We start from the raw sequence: 10,521 nt of genomic DNA on the forward strand, positions 1-10,521 counted from the left end.
ACTTGAATACTGTTTATATTATTTCAACCTGTTCCCAAGCAAATACATATCTTAGTGAAATCACATGATTTACATCTCCTCAGAGAGGATTTATAAAAATAGGACCTAAATATTCTTCATAATCCATTTAAACAGGTACTAAATATAGGACGTGATAAAAACTTATCCTTCTGGAAAAATCCATAGAAAAGTTGTCTTTTTCATCTGTTAAAGTCTATACTCCTCTAATAATCTAAACACATAAAAAATCTTTGAAGAGTTTATATAATAATAATAATAAACAAATAGCACACAGTAGAAATAAAAATTATAAATTGATTTTAAAAAATATATTATGTAAATAAAAGCTAGAATTTTTGAAACCAGAAAAGCGACCAAACTCTAGGACACATAGTAAAAATTATAAACAAAATAAAACAAAATTGGAATAAGGATGGGATGCCAACAATATGGAGGAATTTTATAATAAGAGAATAATGTTAATTATAGTTAATAAATATAAAATTCTATACTTTTTAAAAATGAATTAATTACTCAAACAAAAGCTGTGGAAAATTAAAACCAAATAACTACACAAAAAAATAATGCAAGTTATCAATGACTTGCATCTTTAAAAGAATTCTGAGTTATGTGCTTTTACACCAATGATAATAAAGCTTTTTATGCTATAGAATCTATTTTTGACAATAGAAATTACCAATGATTCCTATGTAATAATCAGTAGAAGTGATTGATAAAGATTATTAAAAAGACAAACATAAAACCAAAACTAATTTAGGAATAAAAGATAAAGTCACAAAGTATATAAAATGGCATATAACTATAGAGATTTTTTCATAGCATAAGAGATCACTATGAACAATCTTACTGCAATTAATTGAAAACTTTAAAATTAAATACAAGTTTTACATAAAAATTCAAATACCAAGGCTTAAGAAAACAAGAATATGTCTAAGTATCATCTAGGATTAGATTTTTAGCTAAAAAATAGAAAAAATCTCCAAATAGAGCTCAAGTAAAGTAGAACTTGATGCTCTCTTATGTAAAAGTTCAGATACTTCGGGGCTGGGCTGGGGCTCTGCTCCAGATCACTGCTTTGCCATCCCTAAAGTTTGGTTCTAATTTTTAGCTTCTAAAATTGTGTTTAGAACTATAAACATCAAGCAAAAACAAACAGACAAAAGCATTTTTATTTTTATTTTATTTTTTTTATAAATAAATTTTTATTGTAATGGGGTGAAATCAATAAATCAGGGTACATACATTCAAAGAAAACATTTCCAGGTTATCTTGTCATTTAGTTCTGTTGCATGCCCATCACCCGAAGAGAGATCATCCTCCACCCCCCTCCATCCAGTTCTCTCTGTACCCCTCCCCCTCCCCCTCTCCCTCCTTCCCTCCCCCCACCCCCATAGCCACCACACTCCTGTCCATGCCTCTTAGTCTCGTTTTTATGTCCCACCAATGTATGGAATCCTGCAGTTCCTGTTTTTTTCTGATTCACTTATTTCACCCCACACAATGCTACCAAGACTCCACCATTCCTCTATAAGTGATCCGATGTCACCATTTCTCCTTAGATGAATAATATACCATGGTGTATATGTGCCCTATCTTCTTCATCCAGTCCTCTATTTTTTTTACAGTGATTAAAAGCCTTTAAGCAAACTCTTGGCCAATACAGCAAGAATCCCTAAAAGAGTAGTGTCCTTAACATGTTCCCCAGGTCCAAGTTGGCCCCATCACCATGCCAAATCCCTGAAAAATGCAACCGAACCACAGTTCAGTCTGTTAGGAGCTATCACAGGGAGCAGGAGTCCAGGAAATTTCCCCACAGGAAAAGTCTGCATGGCACTGGAATTGTTGTCACCATTCTATACTTTGCAGCTCATGTCCAAGTCCCAATGACCGCTGCTTCTAGCTGGTAATGATTCAGGTAGACTGGAAAAAGCCATTTGCAGCATGCGTGGATATGGAGCTTCTGAAATTGCATGCAAATCTTACAAACTTAGGTACAAATATCTCAAATAAAATATTGATATATTGAACAGGGGTAAATCTATTCATATAGAGGATACCCACACTTGGAATATAATAGAAGTAGCACTGAACATAATAAGGAAAGGAAGTATTGTGCAATGAATTGTGGTAAGGTACCAAAGAACTGTAAAACTTAGTATTGGCAATGCCATTTTAAAGAGGAAAAATCAGGCATTGAAAGAATAAAGGTTATCTGAAGAACTTCCTTTCCCTTTCAATAAGAACTTCCTACACTGATTCTAACTCTTCCTCCCTTCCTGGAATCCTGAGAGTAACATATACCTCTAGAGTAGACAAAGGAATGGGAGATAGACACTAAAAGATTTGTGAATGTCTTTGATATGTAAAACGACATCACTATTGTGTTACCTTGTAAGTTTTAATATGTAGGAATGTTTTTTATAGATCCTAGAGACAAATGTTATAAACTTGTTAATGATTGGTTATTGTGTCATGTTTCCCCTTCCTTTTCCTCCCAACCTGTATGTGATCAAGTGTATATAACTAGCCTCAGAACTATATTCAAGGCTACATGATTTGGGTCAGTTATACCCCATGTAAGTCATATGTAGCTGGCTTATTAATAAATCTCCTCCTTAAAAATTCTTCTGTATCCTATCTTAGTGTCTCTACTTAACCTGTGGAATTAAGGTACGATACTTTACAACAGAATGGTCAGAGACTAATGGTTATTGGTTTTAAAAACAAGCAAAACCAGATTATTTTTTCTGATGATGCACAGAAGTAGTCATTTCCAGGTGGACCAAAGTTTGGAAAGTTAAACTTTGAAAAGCTTAGAATAAAAATCATGTCTGTATGAGTTTAGGACAGAAAATGATTTCCTGACTGAGATACTTAATCTAAAAGTCATAAACCATATTATTCTGCAATAAAAATGTCTGTATTACAAAAGTTATAAAAACAACACATGCCCTGGCCGGTTGGCTCAGTGGTAGAGCATTGGCCTGGTGTGCAGGAGTCCTGGGTTCAATTCCCAGCCAGGGCACACAGGAGAAGTGTCCATCTGCTTCTCCACCCCTCCCCCTCTCCTTCCTCTCTGTCTCTCTCATCCCCTCCTGCAGCCGAGGCTCCATTGGAGCAAAGTTTGCCCGGGCACTGAAGATGGCTCTGTGGCCTCTGCCTCAGGTGCTAGAATGGCTCTGGTCGCAACAGAGCTACGCCCCAGGTGGGCATGCCAGGTGGATCCCAGCGGGGCGCATGCGGGAGTCTGTCTGACTGCCTCCCTGTTTCCAACTTCAGAAAAATACAGAAAGAAAAACAAAACAAAACAAAACACATAATGAGAAGCCACAGATTTGGAGACAACAATTGCAATAATAAAATAACAAAAATATCTAGAATATGTAAAAAATTTCTTCAAATTAATAGGAAAAAAGAAGAACAGAAAAAGAGTACAGGCCCTGGCTGGTTGGTTCAGTAGATAAAGCGTCATCCCAGCATGTGGAAGTCTCTGTCAGGGCACACATGAGAAGCAACCATCTGCTTCTCTTCCTCTCGCTTTCCCACTTCTCTCTCTCATCCACTCTCACAGACAGTGGCTTGAGCATTGATTGTTTTGAGCACCAGCCTCAGATACTGAGGATAGCTCAGTTGATGAGAGCATCAACCCCAGATGGGGGTTGCTGGGTGGGTCCTGGTTGGGGTGGATGCGAGAGTCTGTCTTACTATCTTCCCTCCTCTCACTTAAAAAAAAAAAAGAAAAGAGTGCAAAAGACTTGAGTAGACATTTTATAGAAGTAAATTTAAATTGCCAATAGGCATAAAAAGATTACCAATTGCATTACAGAAATACAAATTAAAATAAAAGTGAGAACTGACAAAATTCTTTAGTTTTTAAATTCTGATACCAAATATTAGTGAGAACAAGAAGGAAACAGAAACACACATACTGCTGACATTGGATAAAATGGTATAAGCATTTAAAAAAGAAATTGTCACAGTCCAGTAAAGTTGAAGATACACAGACTTTACAACCTAGCAATTCTACTTTTTTACCATCGAGAATAGTCTTGCTCATGTTGTCTAGAACCTGGCGAAGCCTATTCTAAAATACGTGTGTAGAAAGAAAAAAGACATCAAACAGCCAAAACAATTTGAATAGCCAAGACAATTTTGACTTACTACTAGCTATATAAAGTGTGTTTTGTTGGCATAGAAATAGACAAAGAGATCAATGAAAAGAAATAAAGTCCAGAATTATACCCTGGACAACTGATTTAAATTCATTCACTAGGTTAAAAAGTCTTTTTAACAGGTATTCCCAGAACTGGATATTGATATTGGATGGAGGGGGGATAGACTTTGATTCACATTTAATTCCATATACAAAAATGATCAAGATGAAAATTAGACCTATGTATAAAACTGTAAAGCTTCTAAAAGAAAACTGAATATTTTCATTACCTAAGGAAAGATAGTGTTATAGGACAGACAATAACAACAACAACAAAACTTCAAAAGAAAAACACAATAAATTAAAAATCTCCAAAACCTACAATTTTTCTGTTCTGCTCATCAAAAGACCAATAAGAAAGTGATATGCAAGCCATAAACTTGGAAAACTATTTACAGTACATATGTCTAACAAAGCATTTATTTTCGGAACACATAAAAAACACAAATCAAAAAATTAAAAGTGAACCTGACAAAGAGTGAGCAAGTCTTGAACAGACCCTTTATAAAGAGAGCTCTATGACTATAAAATAACTATATAAAAGTGTATTCAAGTCATTAATTATCAGAAAATATAAAGTATAACCACAATGAAATACAACTTTATATTAACTAGACAAACTAAAATAAAAAACACTGACAAAATTAACTATTGGTCAGAATGTGCAAAGAATGGTACTTTCATACATTTTTGTTAGTAATAATAAAACGGTTCAACCCTTTTGGAGAACTGTTTGATATTTACTTATAAAGTTAATCATTCATTGAGTCTGCGACTCAGGCATTCAAGAGAAGAATTATAAGGTAGGATATATTGCATAATAAAAAAATGCTAAGCTCAGTGTCTTGCTGAGTGAAAAAAAAGGCACAAGAGTTCTTACTATATGACTTTATTTATATAAAATTTAAAAACAAATTATTCTAAACTGATACAATTTTAAATAATGATTAAAGGGTCATTGGAGAACAGAAATGACTGGGTAGAGGGATGAAGGGACTTTTTGACAAAATAGAAAGGTTCTGAATCTTGTTATAAGAGGTGTTTACAGGGGAAATGCCATTGCCAAAGCTCCTTGTACTGACCAGATATTTGTGCACACACACACACACACACACACACACAGAGAATTTTTTTTTTTTTTTGTATTTTTCTGAAGCTGGAAACGGGGAGAGACAGTCATACAGACTCCCGCATTCGCCCGACCGGGATCCACCCGGCACGCCCACCAGGGGGTGTCGCTCTGCCACGACCAGAGCCACTCTAGAGCCTGGGGCAGAGGCCAAGGAGCCATCCCCAGCGCCCGGGGCCATCTTTGCTCCAGTGGAGCCTTGGCTGCGGGAGGGGAAGAGATAGAGAGGAAGGAGGGGGGGAGGGGTGGAGAAGCAAATGGGCGCCTCTCCTATGTGTCCTGGCCGGGAATCGAACCTGGTTCCCCCGCACGCCAGGCCGACGCTCTACTGCTGAGCCAACCAGCCAGGACCACACACACAGATTTTTAAACATTTCATGTGAAGCTTAAATGAGGCAATTTATAGCTCACAATATGTTTAAAATTATGCATGGGTGACATTAAATCAATTAATAAAACACACCTGTACTTTTGAATTACAATAATTTTGGTTGAAATTTTATCACACATTACATTTATAAATGCCCTCCAAATATCAGCAAAGGACTTCTATTAAAAAGACATTAGAAATATGAAAGAGGTTCAGGGATTGCCATGAATGAGAGGGTATATATTATAACAGAAATAACTGATGATGTCTTTCAGAAATTTAAAAAAAAGAACAAAATGGTCTCTTATGAGAAATACTCACTACAAATAATTGTATTTCTCAAATATAAGCTTATCCAGAGGTATTTAAAACAACCATAACTAAAGACATACTTATACTTCTACCAAAGAATAACTACACAACTCACTTTTGTTGTGAGAATTTGCATTCTAAGGTATACCATTGAATATCATTTTTTGGTTGAGTTATTATAAGCCTTTGAGATTAGAGGTTTAGAAAGTAAATGCTGACAAAGTCTTGGTTCTGAAGGTCACATTGCTTGCATTATAATTAGATAAGAATTTAATAATATTAACTGAAGCTGAGCACAAAAGCATCAAGGATAAATTAGACAAATAGGATTTATGAGACTTCATTTCTAATGCAAAACTACAACGTTATTTAGTAATAGGCCCGGTCTTTCCAAGTCAGCCTCACAACACAGACCTGCTATCTATCTGGGGCCAGAATTTGAAAATACCAATCTTTAAAATTCTAGAAATAACCATTGCTTTACAACAGGCTACAGATTTAAAATGAGTTTGCTTTTGTATCAGTCTTCTCCTAAGCCACATTGGGACTGTACTGAGGAGCATGAGCTTGCTAAATGCAAGACCAATGAGTCACTCCTCAGTGAGATAAAAATAGGATGAGAATGACAAACATAATCTGCAAGAAAATTAGTTCAGCAGTAGGTAGCAGTATAAAAAAAAAGTATTAATTGTCAAATATGCAGAAAAGTAATAGAAACTGAAGTGGGAGTAGTTTTATGGATTCAAAATAGCTCAATTCACTAACATGATGAAAGTGCAAAATAAAGTGAGAATTCTCTCAGGTTAATATTTTTTTACCTTTAAATTGAAATAAATTTCTATAAAAATATGACTCATCAATCAATTTTAAAATGTAGATAATTTTTTGTAGTATTTAAAGGGAAATTACCCTCTTATTTTAAAAACTAAAGTAATGGTGCCTGACCTGTGGTGGCACAGTGGATAAAGCGTAGACCTGGAAATGCTGAGGTCGCCGGTTCGAAACCCTGGGCTTGCCTGGTCAAGGCACATATGGGAGTTGATGCTTCCAGCTCCTTCCCCCTTCTCTCTCTCTGTCTCTCTCTCTCTGCCTCTCTCTCTCCTCTCTAAAAATGAATAAATAAAAAAAAAAAATTAAAAAAAAAAAAAAACTAAAGTAATGTATGCAGAGCCTCCTAGAGTAGTAGTAGCTGGCATTCGTATCTCATAAATTTTAAGAAAAATAATAAAAAATATTATATCAAGTAGATAAAGGAGAAAATGTATTGTTTTTTGCTTGTTTTGACTTTATTCTCTTTATAGTCCTTGATTTCATCAACCTCAGAAGAGGAGGAAGGAATCTTCTAGTTTTACATTTAGTATTAACTTGAACTTTCCAACACACAGGCATTTCAAAAGTAGTTTAATTGTGTAGAAATGCGTGATCTTCCTTGTGGTGTTAATAGGCACCTTGGTAATCTTCCTCTAACTTACTTCTGAGACTTCAAAAACAGACAGCAGTTGCTGAAACTAAGATATGTTCATCTTTTTTTGTTTTTTTTTTAAATTTTTGTATTTTTCTGAAGCTAGAAAAGGGAAGAGACAGTCAGACAGACTCCCGCATGCGCCCGACCGGGATCCACCCGGCACACCCACCAGGGGGCGATGCTCTGCCCACCAGGGGGCGATGCTCTGCCCCTCCGGGGCGTCGCTCTGCCTCGACCAGAGCCACTCTAGCACCTGGGGCAGAGGCCAAGGAGCCATCCCCAGCGCCCGGGCCATCTTTGCTCCAGTGGAGCCTCGGCTGCAGGAGGGGAAGGGAGAGACAGAGAGGAAGGAGAGGGGGAGGGGTGGAGAAGCAGATGGGCGCTTCTCCTGTGTGCCCTGGCCGGGAATCAAACCCGGGACTTCTGCACGCCAGGCCGATGCTCTACCACCGAGCCAACTGGCCAGGGCCAAGATATGTTCATTTTTATGTTGATTCTTCTATTTTGTCCCATTATACAAATATGCTCAAAGTTCATCTAATTTTAAACTATTTAAATAATATCTAAAATATATCAATATAAAAATCAATTGTGTAACAAATATTTTTATAAAAACGAAGAAATATTCTGCAATATTATGTAATTTTCTTGATACTATCTATGTGTGGGTAAAATCCAAAACTCATTGCTCTAATTCAGTAGAAAGCTGGCAATACTATTGTCTATAAAGTAGAAGTTTAACCAAAAAAAATTTAATTTTTCTATGAAAATTATTTTATTAGTATGCCAATTATATATTTTATGAGACCCTTGTTTGTGGCAAATGTTTACGGTTCTTCAAATTTACTACTTCAACAAATGTTTATTAACTAACTTGTATGTACCCAAAATTGTTGAAGGGACAGAGCATATGGCACATAAGAGCTCACAGTTTAGTCATAGTGTCACAAGAAGAGGTATATACTAAACACTAGAGCAACATGAAATATGATTAAGTCAACTATGGTAACAGAGGAGGGAAGCTGGCATACTAGACAATGCCAGTGAACACAAATGCAATCTTGTTTTCTCTTTTGTTTTTTGTTTTTAATAGAAAAGAAAAGAGTTTACTGAGGAGATTGGAAAGGAAGAGAGAGATGGGGAAAGTAATACTCCAAGCAGATGTTACAACATACATATAAACAAGATAGATAAGAAATAGACCGACACAGGGCAGATACTGGTGACTAGTGATTCACGCAGAGTTATGCATTGGGTACCAGTGCGGTGGTAAATGATGACTCTACCATTGTGGGAAACAATAATAGGGTCTCATAAACTATCTTTAAGACACTGAATTTGACCTAGAAACACATAGGCAGGACCACAGATCAGAGGAGACTGGAATAGAAGAATAGTTAAGAAGGGAGCATGCCAAGATAAGGTAGTCAACAGAATCAAATCTTATAAAGAGGTCAAGTAAAAATTGAGCTAGGAAGGAAGAGTCTTTTTCATTTCTAATCAGGTAACTGAGTAGGCTTTTCTTTCAAAACTAAAATGTGAACTAGATAAAGGTTGGTGACTTTCACTCTGAATTCAATCCTAGAGATGTCAGAGAAAGAAAAAGGGAGTAATAAATCATAAAACTCTCTCATATATCTTGATATATATATATCAGTATATATACATATATATATCAGCTATAGAAACACTTAGGGAAGCAGAAGAGGTGCTGATACTCCCCTCATGTAGGGAGTAAGGGAGTGGGTGCTGGAAGCAGGTAAAAGTGATGGACTTTGGCTGGAGAACAGATAGGGAAAAATTGCTGGAATGCCATGTTGCTCCAGTCAGATTATTGTCTGTCATGAACTAGTGGGGCTTAGAAACAGTAACTGAGCTTGTCTTCTGGCTCCACTCCTTCCCCGCGGAAGAGGTCATTTTCAAGAGGCAAAGCTATGCAGAAGCAGAAGCTCATCTCCTGTGTGTGCAGGGAGTGGGGTGGTGTGGTGAAGGAGCAGACAGAAGATAAACAGGAAATACAGGGCAAAATTGTAACAACAGACGCTCTGTCCTAAGGTACAATTATCACAGCCCTGTCCCTACTCCTTAAAATTACCTGGAGACTGGCAGCCTGGGGCTTAGGCCACTAAACTTCACCACTTCTACAAGAACAACTGAAAGTTCTTAGCCTCAAGGATATCTTGTTTACACGCACCTCCCCCCCCCTTTAGACCATCCAAACAATCTTAACTGCACACTTTCCTGAGTCTCTGCCAAATCATCTTGCATTATATTCCTCCTAGTCTCTTGACTCTTTGAAAATAACCCCTTAATTGATTTTCTTGTTTACTGACCATATGGTTCCCTCTCCCACACTACCTGCCACATAACAGCTGGGGCCTTTTACGTGTTGTTTAGCAGTACCATCTCAGAGTCCAGAACATGGTAAGAACTCATTAAGTATTTTAAATGAATGTATAAATCAATGCTATGCAAAGTCTTTGAAAAGAGATGGGAAATGAGCTGGATGGCAACAGATGACAATGATAGAAAAGACTCAAAGTTAATGTAGCTGGTTATCAGTGATCAAAAGAGCAGAGAATTTTCAAAGGCTTAGAAAAATTGATGTTATAGAACAGACCACCTTAACTCAATTAAAATTATCCATGGAAGATTCCAAACACTAGATCCAAAAGAAGTAGCATAAAACAAATAGGTAGAAGTTTTTTGAAGAGGTTACGAATAGGAATGTATATTGGAAATGTAAGCCAATAAGGAAAACTTAAGGGGCGGGGGTTAGTGCTGCAAGGGTAGTAAGTAAGAAAGTATAGAAATGTAAATGAGGATTCTGCAAATGTGTGGAGAAACTTGCATTTTGGTTATAGCTTTGGTGACAAAAGTTATTCATTCAGTATAAAGCAACATATTGTCTACCTAGAAATAACAGATATATCAATAGTTACAAGTAAAAGTAAATATATTTTCAACTTTAATAGGCCTGACAGTAGAGTAGACAGAGGAATTATTCTAGT

Source organism: Saccopteryx bilineata, chromosome 1 (assembly GCF_036850765.1).
Source record: "Saccopteryx bilineata isolate mSacBil1 chromosome 1, mSacBil1_pri_phased_curated, whole genome shotgun sequence".
NCBI lineage: Eukaryota > Metazoa > Chordata > Mammalia > Chiroptera > Emballonuridae > Saccopteryx > Saccopteryx bilineata.